This window comes from Vigna unguiculata, unplaced genomic scaffold (assembly GCF_004118075.2).
Source record: "Vigna unguiculata cultivar IT97K-499-35 unplaced genomic scaffold, ASM411807v1 contig_510, whole genome shotgun sequence".
Classification (NCBI taxonomy): Eukaryota; Viridiplantae; Streptophyta; class Magnoliopsida; order Fabales; family Fabaceae; genus Vigna; species Vigna unguiculata.
The window spans coordinates 197,195-211,460 of NW_021011226.1; the positions used below are offsets into that span (position 1 = coordinate 197,195).

The 14,266-nt window shown below is 40.0% G+C and overlaps 1 non-coding gene across 1 annotated transcript; it reads left to right on the forward strand.

The window, feature by feature from the left end:
- Window positions 1-13,916: 13,916 nt before the first annotated feature.
- LOC114172259 lies at window positions 13,917-14,023 on the forward strand. The gene has a single exon (XR_003601970.1). It is a non-coding gene; the product is annotated as a small nucleolar RNA R71 (small nucleolar RNA).
- The last annotated feature ends 243 nt before the right edge of the window (window positions 14,024-14,266 follow it).

A 14,266-nucleotide genomic window follows, 5' to 3' on the forward strand; every position in this document is an offset into this window, starting at 1 on the left:
AGTGGACAACTTAAATACCAAGTCTTTCCTAGACAGAGTTTTCCAAACTAGTCTCAAAAAAATTTCTTAAAAGAAATTCTGAATCAAAACAAAAATAGAAATTTGCTTGGAATATATTAACAGAAAACTAGATACTACAAAATAACAAACTATATCAAACGTATATGCGTAAAATAAATAATAAATAAAAATAAAAAATAAAAAAAAATAAAATAAAATAAAATAAATAAAATAAATAAAAACAGAATCGAAATAAAAGAAATACTAACCGTATTCCCCGGCAACGGCGCCAAATTTGATATCGCTGTCGTTAGGCGATCAAATTACCACTACTTTAGCAACTTCAGTATTGCCAGTTTGTAGTGAAGAAAATAGTTAGGGTTAAGATAACCCTGAGTCGTCTCACAACGAATACGGAATTGATCTCAAATATTTGATTCTTAAAAATGCAATTAAAACTAGCAATTATAAAAATAGGGGGTTTTGATATGCAAATAAAATGACACGGAAGATTGTAAACACAATAATAGTAAATAGGTCAATTCCACTGCTTTTTCTAAATAAGATTCTTCATTGGTTATCTAGAGATTATTGTTAAATTAATTATTGTTGTTGATTTACAAATAAATCAATGTAAAGACTCAATTCATTTGTTGGCATCCTCACTTTTAATCAAAGTACAGTCTCAATTAAAAGTGAGAATTGTTAGATTGTCCATAGTAAATTTAATCAAAGTACAGTCTCAATTAATTTTACTATGCCTAATCATGTCTATTCCTTTGTTTCTTTACCAAATAGAAAACTTAATTAATCAAAGTAAAGTCTTGACTAATTTTAGTTAAAGTAATTACCTCTAATCAAATTAAAGTCTCAATTATTGGCAAAAACTTATTTAATCAAATGATAGTTTCTAAACAAAATCAAAGTAAAGTCTCAATTTAATTTAAAAACCTTTTAACTCATATGATTAGCATGCATGTAGATTCAAAATCATTATTTTCTATTCAATTAAGAAGCAAAGGACATAGATAAACAAAAACCACAACAATAATCAAAATAACAATCACATAAATTCATCTAACCTCAGAATCCATTTAAGAAATTACAGTGGAATCAACCCTTAAAGCTTAGCCCTCCATGGCTTTGATGGAATACATGATGATATGAAGGAAAGAAAATAAAAGAAAGAATGAGAGATGTGGTGGAGACAGTATCTGCCAAAACCAGAGAGTTCTAAGTGTCTAAGCTGTCAGCTGTAAAATTGTCAGTTCCTCGTTTTAGCTCCCTTAAGTCTCTTTATATAAGCTTCCACTGGACTTTGGGCTTTATCTGTCAGTTGCTAAAATCTTTTATTTTTATTTAATTAATTAGCAACTTAATTCCTGTCAAATTTCCAATTCTACCCCTCTTATTTAACCATATTTGCAGTTTTGACCAGAGTTGACTGCTGACTTTGACCAGTTGACCAGAGTTGACCAGTTGACCAGTTTAACTGTCCTATCAGATGCTGACACGTGGCAGTGCAGATTCTCTCTCCAGGAATTAGGGTTTCACTCTCACACTCTTCTCCCTCCCTCGTGACGGCGCGGCTGACGGCGTGGTGGCCAGATTTCCGGCGTGGTGGCTGCGCAGAACTGTTCGTGATTCCTGTAGGTGCAGGCGCTGGTGGCTCGCGGGAAGAAGATGGTGGCGCGCGGACATCTCCATGGTTGTGCGCGAGGAAGAAGAACTCGCGGTGGCCGTGGTGGTGCGAAGGAGCTGCTGTAATGGTGGCGTCGACTGTGTGGAGGCGCTGTGAAGAAGGTTCGCGCAGATGCAGTGGTGGTGTGCTCGCGATGATGGTGGCGCTGCGGAGAAGATCATGGCGGAACAGTGGTGCTGCTGGATGGTTTGTCGTGGCTGCGGGATGCGGAGGCGAGAAGATGAAGAAGATGGCGTTATCATGGTGAGCGCGACGGAGAAGATGATGGAGAGAAAATCGAGGTGCTGCGTCGCGGTGGTTCTGCAGTTTCCGGCGAGTTTCAGTGGTGGCCGGCGAGGTTGGCGACGGCGGCTGCCGTGGAGGGTGGAAGGGAAACTAGGGTTAGGGTTTCATGTTTGAGATGGAGGAGATGATGACGTGGCAAGATCTGATTGGTTAATTTGGTGAGGGTAGGATTATGACACGTGGCTTGTGCTAGTTGGCTAATTTTAAGAGGTGGGGATTGCCACATGGCATGATCTGGTTGAATGGAGTTTAAGTGGTAGGAGGGGTGCAACTTAGTGAAAACTGGGGGTGCAGAACAGGTTTTTGTGGTCCACTTGAGGGAGGAGTGTGCAAATAAAATCTGGGGGTGCATTTAGCTCCTGATTTATTCTTTTTCAGAATTTCTTGATTTTGGACTTATTTTGTAACTTTGAATATTTCAAAATCACATTATTAATTGACCAAAAATAAATTCCAGCTGCATTAACAAACGTTAAAATATCCAATAATATTTTATGCAACTAAAATCAATTTTTACGCCACTTTTACCAAACTTACTCAATAAATCCAATAATCACAAATCCTAATTAAATCAATCTTTAAGCACAAAAAATTCAATTAAATCCCCAAATTTAAATATTAAATGAGGGCAAAAATTTGAACTCATCATAAGGTCACGGTAGAGGAGCTTCTCATGCCGTATGCTTTAGTTCTTGTGCCAACAGATGAAGTGTATATTGTGGCACAGGCATTCCAGTGTTTCCTCGCCTGGCCTAGAGATTTGGTTGATACTGACCCCCCGGTACAGACTCTTAAACCCACAAATATACTACTCTTAAATTATATTCCATTTTAATTGAAATTGCATCAATATAGGAAAAACCTCAATCAAAGAAGATTCTTCTCTCTTTGGACGATCCTCTTGGTGCATTGCTCCAACTTGCAGAAATCATAGCTGATAAGCCGATGCAGGTTCCTTGGGATGCTAACATTTTTGGGAGAGATCTTGACATCCCATTTTACTTGCATTCCCAAGATGTCTTGGAGCTTGCACGAGGACAAGAGGAACTCAATATTACCATTATCCAATTATGGATGATGTAAGTCTTTTAGTCATTATATATAGTTATTTGATATATTTATGTATTTACTTATATCAAATCAATTTTTGGTTTAGGTATCTGTCTGGTGTCACTGAAACTATGAGGCTGAATGATCTATATGGGTTTATAGACCCCCAACTCACCCATGAAGGCAACAAGTTTGATGACATCCAAGCATATGTGACCAAATGCTTTCAACGTGGAAAAGAAATTTATTTTGTCCCTTATGTTGCTCGGTAAGTCATTTTTGTTAACTTATGAATATAATTAGTCATTTTAATGCATAACAATGAATTTATTTTCTTATCAGGCATCATTGGCAGTTACTTGTGGTTTCCCTAAGGGAGAACCTTGCTGTGTGGTTTTGCTCTTTGCATCGCCCTCCCCCCAACCATCTTAGACAAGTGATAGATTGGTAAGAACCTCAATATCAATCTTATGAATATGACATGTTATATAAAAATATCCTAACTTATTCCCTATATCATAGTTCAATTGTTGCACATAACATGTTGTTAGGGAGATCAACGGCTAAGGCAAAAGGTCTTGTATGGTGTTCTCTCCAGGTTTGATATTTCTATCCATATCTTCATGATTGTTTGCTTGATTTTCTTCCTTAATTAATTGTAACGTTGTTAATATAATGCAGTGTAATAGACAAACCGGCTCATATGAGTGTGGTTACTATATAATGCAATGGATGACAACCACTGTGCGTGCTCGTATTACAACAAATTGGGAAACGGTAATATATATTTGAATTAAAATGAATACTTTGCAATATTTCCTTTTTATATACTAACTTAACTTAATCTATTATTTTGTAGACATTCAAGAGTCCTGCAGCAATTCCCGCAAAGTCCATCAAGTTTGGTAGGATAGCATGTGCGAAATATATAATTGAAATGTACAATACTATTGATTAGAACATGTATCTTGATTGTAAATGATTTGTAATTGTCTTTTAAATGAATTTGAATTGTGGATGTGTTTTAAAATATTCTGTTCTGGTCTATTCTGGTCTGTGCTGGGTGCTGAATAAAATTTGCAGGTTTAAATGTGGGAATAACAACAAATCAGAAACAGCATTAATAAAAAAAACAGCGTATTAGGCCTCGGTTCATACCAGAACCGAAGCAAAAAGCGTACTTTTGGCCTCGGGTGCAACCAAAACCGAGGCCAAAAGGTTATCGAATTTTTTTTTTTTAAAAAGAAGAAGCCCCTATGGCCTCGGGTGCATCCAAAACCGAGGCCAAAAGGGTATCGAAAAAAGCCCATATGTCCTCGGGTATAACCCAAAACCGAGGCCAAAGGGGTATCAAATTTTTTTTTAAAAAAAAAAAGAAGCCCATATGGCCTCGGGTGGAACGTAAAACCGAGGCAGAAGGGGACTCTATGGCTTCGGTTCTTAACCGAGGCAAAAAGCTATGACCTTTTGGCCTCGCCCCAATATGCTTCGGTTCCCGAACCGGTGCAGAATATTAAAAACAACCGCTGCCAAAGGCCCTTTCTGCACTGGTGCAAGTTCTATTAAATGTTTTAAATGTTTGGGTTATAATCACATTGCTTTAAATTGCCCAACCAAGAAGACCATGATCTTAAAGAAGAGTAATGATGTTGAAAGTGAACACTCATCTCCCCATTCTCTTTCAAAAGAACCTTCTTCCTCTAGTAAAACTAAAATTTTTGAGAAAGACCCTATGTTATTAAGGCGCATGATAGGTCAAGATCAAAGTGAGCTTGAGCCAACTCAAAGAGAAAACATTTTTCAATCTAGATGCAAAATTAACAAATGGGTTTGCTCTCTAATTATTGATGGAGGAAGTAGTACTAATGTAGCTAGCACAAGGTTGGTGGAAAAGCTTAGCTTAGAGACCATTCCTCATGCTAAGCCCTACAAGCTTGCTTGGATAAGTAAAGAGGGAGAAATAGATGTCAATAAACAAGTCCTAATTAACTTCTCCATAGGAAGCTATAAAGATGAGGTGTTATGTGATGTTGTTCCCATGGAAGTCACACATATCTTACTAGGTAGGCCATGGCAATTTGATAAACAATCTTTACATGATGGTCATACCAACCAATACATTTTCTTCATAAATGGGAAAAAGACCACTTTACAACCTCTATCACCTCAAGAAGTTAATAAGGATAGAAATATAATAAGAAAAGATAAAGAAGAAAAAGAAAATGGGCAAGCTTTCACTAAGGTGTTACTTGCCTACAAAAAAATTCTTCCAAAGCAAGATGTGCATCACTCTTCCTTCTCTTCCCAAGCCAAAAAAGGAAGGCCCAAAGCACAACAAGCAAGAGAGGAAGAGTACTCTAGAAAATAAAGATGGCCTAACTAAAGCTAAGGGTAATATCCTTAGAAAGGATGGAACAAGAGCTCAAAAAAGGGAGACGCAAATCCTCCACCAAATCAAGTCAAGCTCCATCTACAAAGGCTTAAAGAATTTGTGGTCAAATTCTCTCCAAGGAGGGGAGGATGATGAAGGATTGACCCCAACCAAGGATGGATGCACATGCTTAAGAAGACTAAGCATGTTTAGAAAGGAAGTTCACTAATCCTTCATCCCTTTCATTTATGTTTGTTATTTTTGATTCCCTAAATTGACTTAGTTGAATCAACTTTAGTTGACTTGTTGACCTTTGACTAGGTTTGACTTGTTGACTATAGTTGACTTGACTTAAGCCAACATGCTAATCTATGTTTATTTGCTTTGTAGGTTAATTAGGAGTAAGAAAGCAATGCTAGGTGGCACATGGTGATTGGGGAGCATAAATGATGTGGAGGAGAGAGTAAAGCAAAGGCATAAAGCATAAAGAAAAAGGCATAAAGCAATTGTACCTATGTACCTTTGGTCTCCTTTGTTTTTAGCACACTATGGCCACTTTCTAGAGACATATGAGACACATTCTTGGTCTCCTTTTGTGCTAGAACGAAATTAGCCTTGCACACACCATAGTTAGCTCTTTTGTCTCTCATTTTTGTAACCTTATTTGACCTAGTTTCTAGAAGCTAGGGTTAGGTTTTTGTAGAGACATCCTTAGGTATCTTTTATTTGCTTAGAGGCCCCTAAACTCTTCTATATAAGGGGTGCTCCTAGACATGTAAAAGGGTTGAACATTTTGAAGTAAAAACATTCTTGTGTCTCAACCATTTGTGAGAGTTTCCTCCCTTGGGAGTGAAACTTTTAAGCCTTATCTTGCATAGCAAGTGGCGGCACACATCCACTCATCTTCAAGGTTGTCATGGCTTCTAGCCTAGCCTTGTAGTGGCGTGCTTCTCACATTTTTACCATTTCTTTCCTTTCCATTTTATGTTTTCCTCTTCCTTTAATTGTTCTTGGTTTTCTATGGTTTATGTGCTTTCCATTTCTCTTTTGTTTTGAATCAATCCATCATCTTCTTCTCTTGAGCTTTGCGAAAGGAACCTTCACATCTAGATAGCTTGCTATCTTAATGTCCAGTGGGGATTTCACTTAGCTTTCTTAATCAACTAACACCATATTCAATAATATTAAAAAGGAATAAGATAATCCTTGATCATTTCTTGGCAACAGTACCCCACCTTGATATGTAACAATAAATAATTCCATGCATTGTGTTTGACGACTCTGTTTCTTATCGACGGAACAAATGCATAATAAAGCACTACAAACAAGATTCCTTTTCAAACATGGAAGTTGGTGTGTTTCCTTCACATGCTTATCCTTTTGTTCTTGTAAAATGACATCACAAACTATAGAAGAAAAAACATTGACGAATAATCTTTCTCTAGTTCCATTTCTTTTTCTTTATTTTCCCTTCCTTCTGCAGTTTATATTACTTCTTTTTCTATTCTTTCTTTTTCTGTTTTCTCCTTCAGCCTACGTTGATCCTTACTGACTTGTCTTGGTGTCATAAACTTCTACTTCTTTTGATGTCCCTCATGCCTCAAATAAAGGGAACGTTCATCAAGATGGAGTGTTTTAAAACGAAGCCATGCCCATCCCAAAAGAAGATGACAAGAGTCCATGGGAGCAATATCACATAATTCTTCTTTCCCACATTGCCATGTACTAAATTTGATCCTTGCTAGATTCAGATTAAAGGGACGTCCATGGAAGCTTGGAGAACGAAAATGGAGGTTTTGAAGGGAGGTTGAAGATGATGGAGCGGCTGGCCTCCTCTCATGCAGACCTAATTCGTGGTCATATCACCCATGCCACTCATATTTACAAAACTGCCACTCTGCCACTCAGATTTACAAAAATGCCACTCTAGGCCTCAAATGTTGACCCATTGACTTTGCTGACGTGGAAATGACATGGAAATGATGTGGCAATGATGTGGAAAGTCTCTTCAACTAAATATTAAAGTCCAAGCTCCAAAATTGCTTCACCCAAATACCTAAAAAATAATTAAAAACAAAAATTAGGCCAAATAATGTGAAATTAGTCCAAATTCGGAACAGTGGCCCAATAAAGCCCAATAGATGAAAAACACTCTAATGATGAACAATTAAGCACTAATCAACTATCTAATGGGTGCACAAAGGCTAGTGGAATAGAAGAAAACAATGACTCATCAAAATCGACCACACTTACCCTTTTGCACTCCTGGGCAAAATTAAAGAGTAAAGCAAAGCAAGGACATCACAAACATAACAAGACAGACAAAAAGACACAAGACAAACAGACACATGACAAACAGAAACACATCTAACACATAAGGATTCAAAGCTGCAAGGTATCCATGAACATCATCCAAGCAATTCAAAACATGTCAAGTACTCAGTTCAGCTTAAGGAGAGAATTGAAAGCAACATAACCTCACGAAATATGCACTGTATCACTCAAATCTCTAGGCTATTGTTTACTCTCAAAGCACCCTTGAAAAACAAACATCAAACAGACTTGGCAAGCCTCTAGAACGAACAACCAAACCAGAAACACATGCAGGTCAAGATCAGAAGGACTTTTCAAGGTTGTAATGGGGCTAAGGACAAGGTGTGGAACATATGGATAAGTAGCTAAGCAACCAAGGAAATAGAGGAGCAGTGGGGAATAAGTCTCAATCAATCATGAAAGTAATCCCAAACATCAACATTTCCAACTTTGGTTCTCACACAATGCTCAAATCCAAACTCCTTTTTATTTCTTTTCTTTTTTTTTTTTTCTTTTCTTTTTCTATACAGAGAACATGCAGAGAAACAACAATTTTGAAAACCCACTTTGGTGTACAAATGAGCAATTCCAAGAACCAACAACAAGTGCGCGCACAACCACACTTGTTGTGCGCGACCACACTTAATTGAGCACCCATTCCCAAAACAATTCCAAAGCTCCAAAATTTCCTAAGGTAGGAATAATCATGGTTTTTCAGGCTAAGGGCTTGTAATGAGCTGTAAAATAATGAAAGGGTATGCAGGCTCAAAAAGGGGTATCAACGGAAACAGTTCAAGGTAGGCTCATCTGGTTGTAGGCTCACAGAACAAAATTGCCTAAATCATATCCCAACATGCATGTGAATCAGAAAGGCATTCAGAAAGAGTCAAGCCAAGGCCACTGTGCAAGCATTCAAGAGGCATATATCACACAATCAAAGAACAGAGAGTGGCTCAAATTCTTACACAGGGTAAACTAATTCCAAAAGCAAGTTGACATGCAAAGACAAAGCAAGGATAACAGTTCACAGAATAACCAACAACTCATCCTCCAAAAGTGAAGTGAGTGTCCCAAACAGAAAACAAAAACATCACACTAATTAACACAAATTAACAATAATGAAACAAACAAACAGAAACAACAACAGACAGACAGACTTGGACAAGTGCAATAAAAGTAAAGAAGAAGGGGAAAGAAAACTCCCTGAATCATGGTGAAACAGCAGTGGGGTCAAGCAGGGAAGTTTCCTCCACAACAGTATCCACCAAGGTAGGATTGCTGAGGAATGGCTTAAGACGATGCCCATTCACTTTGAAGCTCTTATCTGTGGACTGACTTTTGATTTCAACTGCACCATAAGGATAAACATTAGTGACAACAAAAGGACCAATCCACTTTGATCTCAACTTACCCCCCATGAGTCCAAGTCTGGAGTTATACAGTAAAACTTGCTGACCAACAACAAACTCCTTTCTAGCAATGGAGCTATCATGGAATCTCTTAGTCTTCTCCTTGTAGAACATAGAGTTCTGATATGCCTCCAAGCCGATCTCATCCAACTCGTTCAACTGCAGCTTCCTTTCCTCCACAGCTTGATCAAGAGAGAAGTTGCATGACTTGACAACCCAGTAGGCTCTGTGCTCTATCTCCACTGGAAGGTGGCATGGCTTACCAAAGACAACCCGATAAGGAGACATCCCTATAGGTGCCTTGTAAGCAGTCCTGTGAGCCCATAGAGCGTCCTCAAGTCTATTGCTCCAATCCTTCCTGTTGGGCTGCACAATCTTCTCCAAGATCCTCTTGATTTCTCTGTTTGAGATCTCGGCTTGCCCATTAGTTTGGGGTGATATGGTGTAGAAAGTTTATACACAACCCCGTACTTTTGAAGCAAAACCCCCAAGGATCTGTTGCAAAAATGGGTGCCCTGGTCACTAACAATAGCTCGAGGAACTCCAAACCTGCAAAATATGTGAGACCTAACAAAGTCCACTACAACTCGAGCATCATTAGTTCTAGTGGCTTTGGCTTCCACCCATTTTGAAACATAATCAACAGCAAGCAAGATGTAAGTGAAACCAAAAGAGACAGGGAAAGGGCCCATAAAATCTATACCCCAGACATCAAACACCTCACAAAATAGCATGGGTTGTTGAGGCATTTGTTGTCTCCAAGAAATGGCTCCTCCTGCTCGTTGGCATTCCTCACATGTGCTACAAATCCTCCACGCATCCTTGAAGATGGTGGGCCAATAAAATCCGCAATCTAGCACCTTACGAGCTGTCCTTTGTGTGCCAAGGTGACCACCAGGTGCAGATGAATGACAAAATTTGAGGACCGAGTCAATCTCATGGTCCGGAATGCATCTCCTGGTAACCTGATCACTGCACATTTTCCACAGATAGGGGTCATCCCAAATGTAGTACCTAGCATCGCTCTTGAGTTTATCACATTGAGCTCTGGATGCTAGGGGAGGAAAAACAGAAGCAGCAAGATAATTAACAATGTTAGCAAACCAAGGTGAGGAAGAAGTAGAGAGTGTCAACAAACTTTCATCGGGAAAGTCATCCCGGATCGGTGTAGCATCATCAGTAGACCTCTGAATCCTGCTTAGGTGGTCTGCAACCAGGCTTTGTGCTCCACTCCTATCACGGATCTCCAAATCAAATTCTTGGAGCCAGAGCATCCATCTTATCAGCCGAGGTTTTGATTCTGCCTTCTTCAACAGGTACTTAAGAGCTGCATGGTGAGTAAACACAACAATAGGAGAACCAAGCAGATAAGATCAAAACTTTTCAAGTGCAAAAACTACCGCAAGGAGCTCTTTTTCTGTTGTGGTGTAATTTGATTGGGCAACATCTAATGTCCTGGAGGCGTAGTAGATTACCCTCGGCTGCTTATCAATCCTTTGAGCTAGAACAGCCCCTAATGCATAGTTAGATGCATCACATATAAGCTCAAATGGGGTTGTCCAGTCGGGCGCCTGAATGATTGGAGTTGTGGTCAGGGCCTTCTTGAGGCAATCAAAAGCCTCTTTGCATCTTTCATCAAAGATGAAATCAACATCCTTTTGCAATAGGTTGGACAGTGGGAGGGCCTTCTTACTGAAGTCTTGAATGAAGCGCCTGTAAAACCCTGCATGGCCAAGAAAAGAACGAACCTCTCGTACAGAAGAGGGGTAAGGAAATTGTGAAATATTTGAGATCTTGGCAGGGTCAACTTCAATGCCCTTTTTTGAAATTATGTGCCCCAATACTATGCCTTGTTCTACCATGAAATGACATTTCTCAAAATTGAGAACAAGGTTAGATTGGATGCACCTGTTTAAAACTCTGTCCAAACTATCCAAACATGCATCAAATGAGGACCCATATACAGTAAAGTTGTCCATAAACACCTCTATGCATTTTTCAAGGAAATCGCTAAAAATGCTTAGCATGCACCGCTGGAATGTGTCAGGGGCATTGCATAGGCCAAACGGCATCCTCCTATAGGCAAAAGTGCCTAAGGGGCAAGTGAATGTGGTTTTCTCTTGGTCCTCAGGTGCAATGTGAATTTGAAAATAACCAGAAAACCCATCAAGAAAGCAATAATGGGACTTACCTGCCAAGCGCTCAAGCATCTGATCAATAAAAGGCAGGGGAAGTGGTCTTTTCTGGTTTCTTGATTTAGCCTTCTATAGTCAATGCAAACCCTCCAACTGTTTTGCACTCTTGTTGGAATCAGCTCCTCTTTTTCATTCTTGACTATAGTGAGGCCAGTCTTCTTTGGAACAACATGGATGGGGCTAACCCACTGACTGTCAGAAATGGGGTAGATGATCCCAGCTTGTAGAAGCTTGGTCACCTCCTTCTTTACAACATCCGAGATGACAGGGTTGAGTCGCCTCTGTGGCTGTCTCACTGGCTTTGCTCCATCTTCCAACAATATCCTGTGCATGCATGTTGATGGGCTAATACCAGGGATGTCAGCTAATGTGCATCCAATTGCCTTCTTATGCTTCTTAAGAACTTGCAACAACCTCTGCTCTTGTTCAGCAGTGAGGGAGGTGGAAATGATGACAGGCAGTTTGTCCTCCTCCTCTAAGTAGACATACTTAAGGTTGTCTGGCAGTGGTTTCAACTCTAGAGTACTGGATACTGGCTGAATATCAGGAACCAGAGGGGAGGGAGAAATGGGTTCCACAGCTTGTACCTGAGCATAACAATCAGATGCATGTGTACTTCGTGCAACATGGTTAGTGCAACCTGATTGTATAACATCAAAGTGAATAGGTACAACATCCAGAGAGTCAAACTCATTAGATTCAATATTATCCACATCATATTCAGCATCATCAGAATCAGAAGCAAAATCAGAATCAGAATCAAGAACATCAATGCATGCAAATTCAGATAACTCAGACACGGATGAATGTTTTAATGCATGTAAAGAGTGGAAATCAGAAATCAATCCATCAACAGCATCATCAATAATATCCACGTGAAAAACAGAATGATCCTCAGAAGGATGTTTCATGGCATCTAGAATGTTGAATCGCACAACAATATCATCAAACTCCATGGACAAAGTACCTGCATGGACATCAATTTTGGTTCGTGCAGTTTTCAAAAATGGTCTACCTAAAATGATTGGTGCAGAACCATGTGAAAATCCCTCTTCCATGTCAAGAATGTAAAAATCAGCAGGGAAAATCAATTCACCAACACGAACCAAAACATCATCAACCAAACTTGCGGGGTGGGCAACACTTCTATTTGCCAACTGAATCACCACACCCGTAGGTTGCAGGGGTCCAAGAGAAAGAGATTTAAAAATAGATAGAGGCATAACATTTATTGAAGCACCAAGATCAAGCATTGCATTTTCAAATTTATTGTTACCTATGATGCAAGGTACACAAAATGTACCTGGGTCCTTGCACTTCTCAGGAATCTGAGGAACAGATTTACCTATCAATGCTGACACGTTTCTGCCCATGCTGATCTTTTCGTTTCCTTTTAGCCTCCTTTTGTGCGTGCATAGCTCCTTCAAGAACTTTGCATATCTGGGAATCTGTTTAATGGCATCCAATAGAGGTATGTTCACCTCCACCTTCCTGAAAGTTTCTAAGATCTCCCTGTCAACCTCTTCCATCTTTTTGCTTGGAATGGCTCTTGGAGGGAAAGGAAGAGGTATAGAAGGTTCAGCAGTAGAGGTGGAAGGTGTAGAAGTCGCACTAGATGTGGAAGGACCAGTTGCATGAGCATCACGCTTTCTCTGAAGTGTGGCAGGGTCGGCTTCCTCTGGAGGTGTAGGATCGGAAGTGGGAACTTCAATGTTCTTCCCAGATCTCAAAGTAATGGCACTCACATTCCTAGGATTTTCCACCGTCTGTGATGGAAGCTTGTCAGAATTCTGAGCTTGTGCCTGGTTTAGCTGAGTGGCCATCTGCCCCATTTGATTTGTCAAACTCTGGATTGAGGCCCTAGTCTCCTGCTGAAATTACATATTTTGAAGGGTCATCATCCTGACTAACTCCTCCAATGAAGTAGAAGAAGAAGGTGCAGGTACAGGTGCAGGTGCTGCAGCAGGAGCTGGTGTGGGTACAGGTGGAATAGGAGCAGCTTGTGGTGCAGGTGCAACTCTTTGTTGTGGAGGTGGTTGCACATTTTGAAATTGTTGGGGCTGCTGGTTACCCTGGTTTCCCCATCTCAAATTAGGGTGATTCCTCCATCCTGGATTATATCTATTGGTTGACAAATCATTGTGGTTTTGTTGTTGCTGTTGGGGCCTATTGTTGTTGAAAATATTTGTTGCATAGGCCTGAGGGGTATCCACTGGTGTAGAAGAAGAAGCCTGTTGTTGCAATGCGGGCAAGAGTCTGTAAAATGATCAACAGATGTACAAAGGCCACAAACTCTTGCAGCTGGAGCTCTCTGATTGGAAGCAAGTTGATTGACCAGTGTGGTAAGAGCATCAGTCTTACTTTCCAACTTCTTTGTGTACTCGGCTGCTCCTACATCATGAACACCTCTAACAACTATGGCAACACTCCTTGTGCCAAATTGTTGAGAATTTGAAGCCATGTTCTCTATTAATTGTCTGGCTGCAGCTGGGGTTATGTTACCAAGGGCACCACCACTTGCGGCATCAATCATATTTCGATCCATGTGGTGCAAGCCTTCATAAAAATACTGTAGCAGGAGATGTTCAGAAATCTGATGGTGTGGACAGCTTGAACAGAGATTCTTGAACCTCTCCCAATACTCATAAAGGGTCTCCCCAGATTGCTGCTTGATGCCAGAAATCTCCTTCCTTATGGCTGTTGTCCTTGAAGCAGGAAAGAACTTGGCAAGGAACAATCTCTTAAGGTCATCCCAGCTTGTGATGGACCTGGGTGCTAGGTAGTACAGCCAGTCTTTCGCATTACCCTCCAAAGAATGAGGGAAAGCCTTCAAGTATACATGGTCCTCTTGTACATCTGCAGGCTTCATGGTGGAACAGACGACATGAAACTGCTTCAAGTGTTTGCACGAGTCCTCACCTGCAAGACCATGAAACTTTGG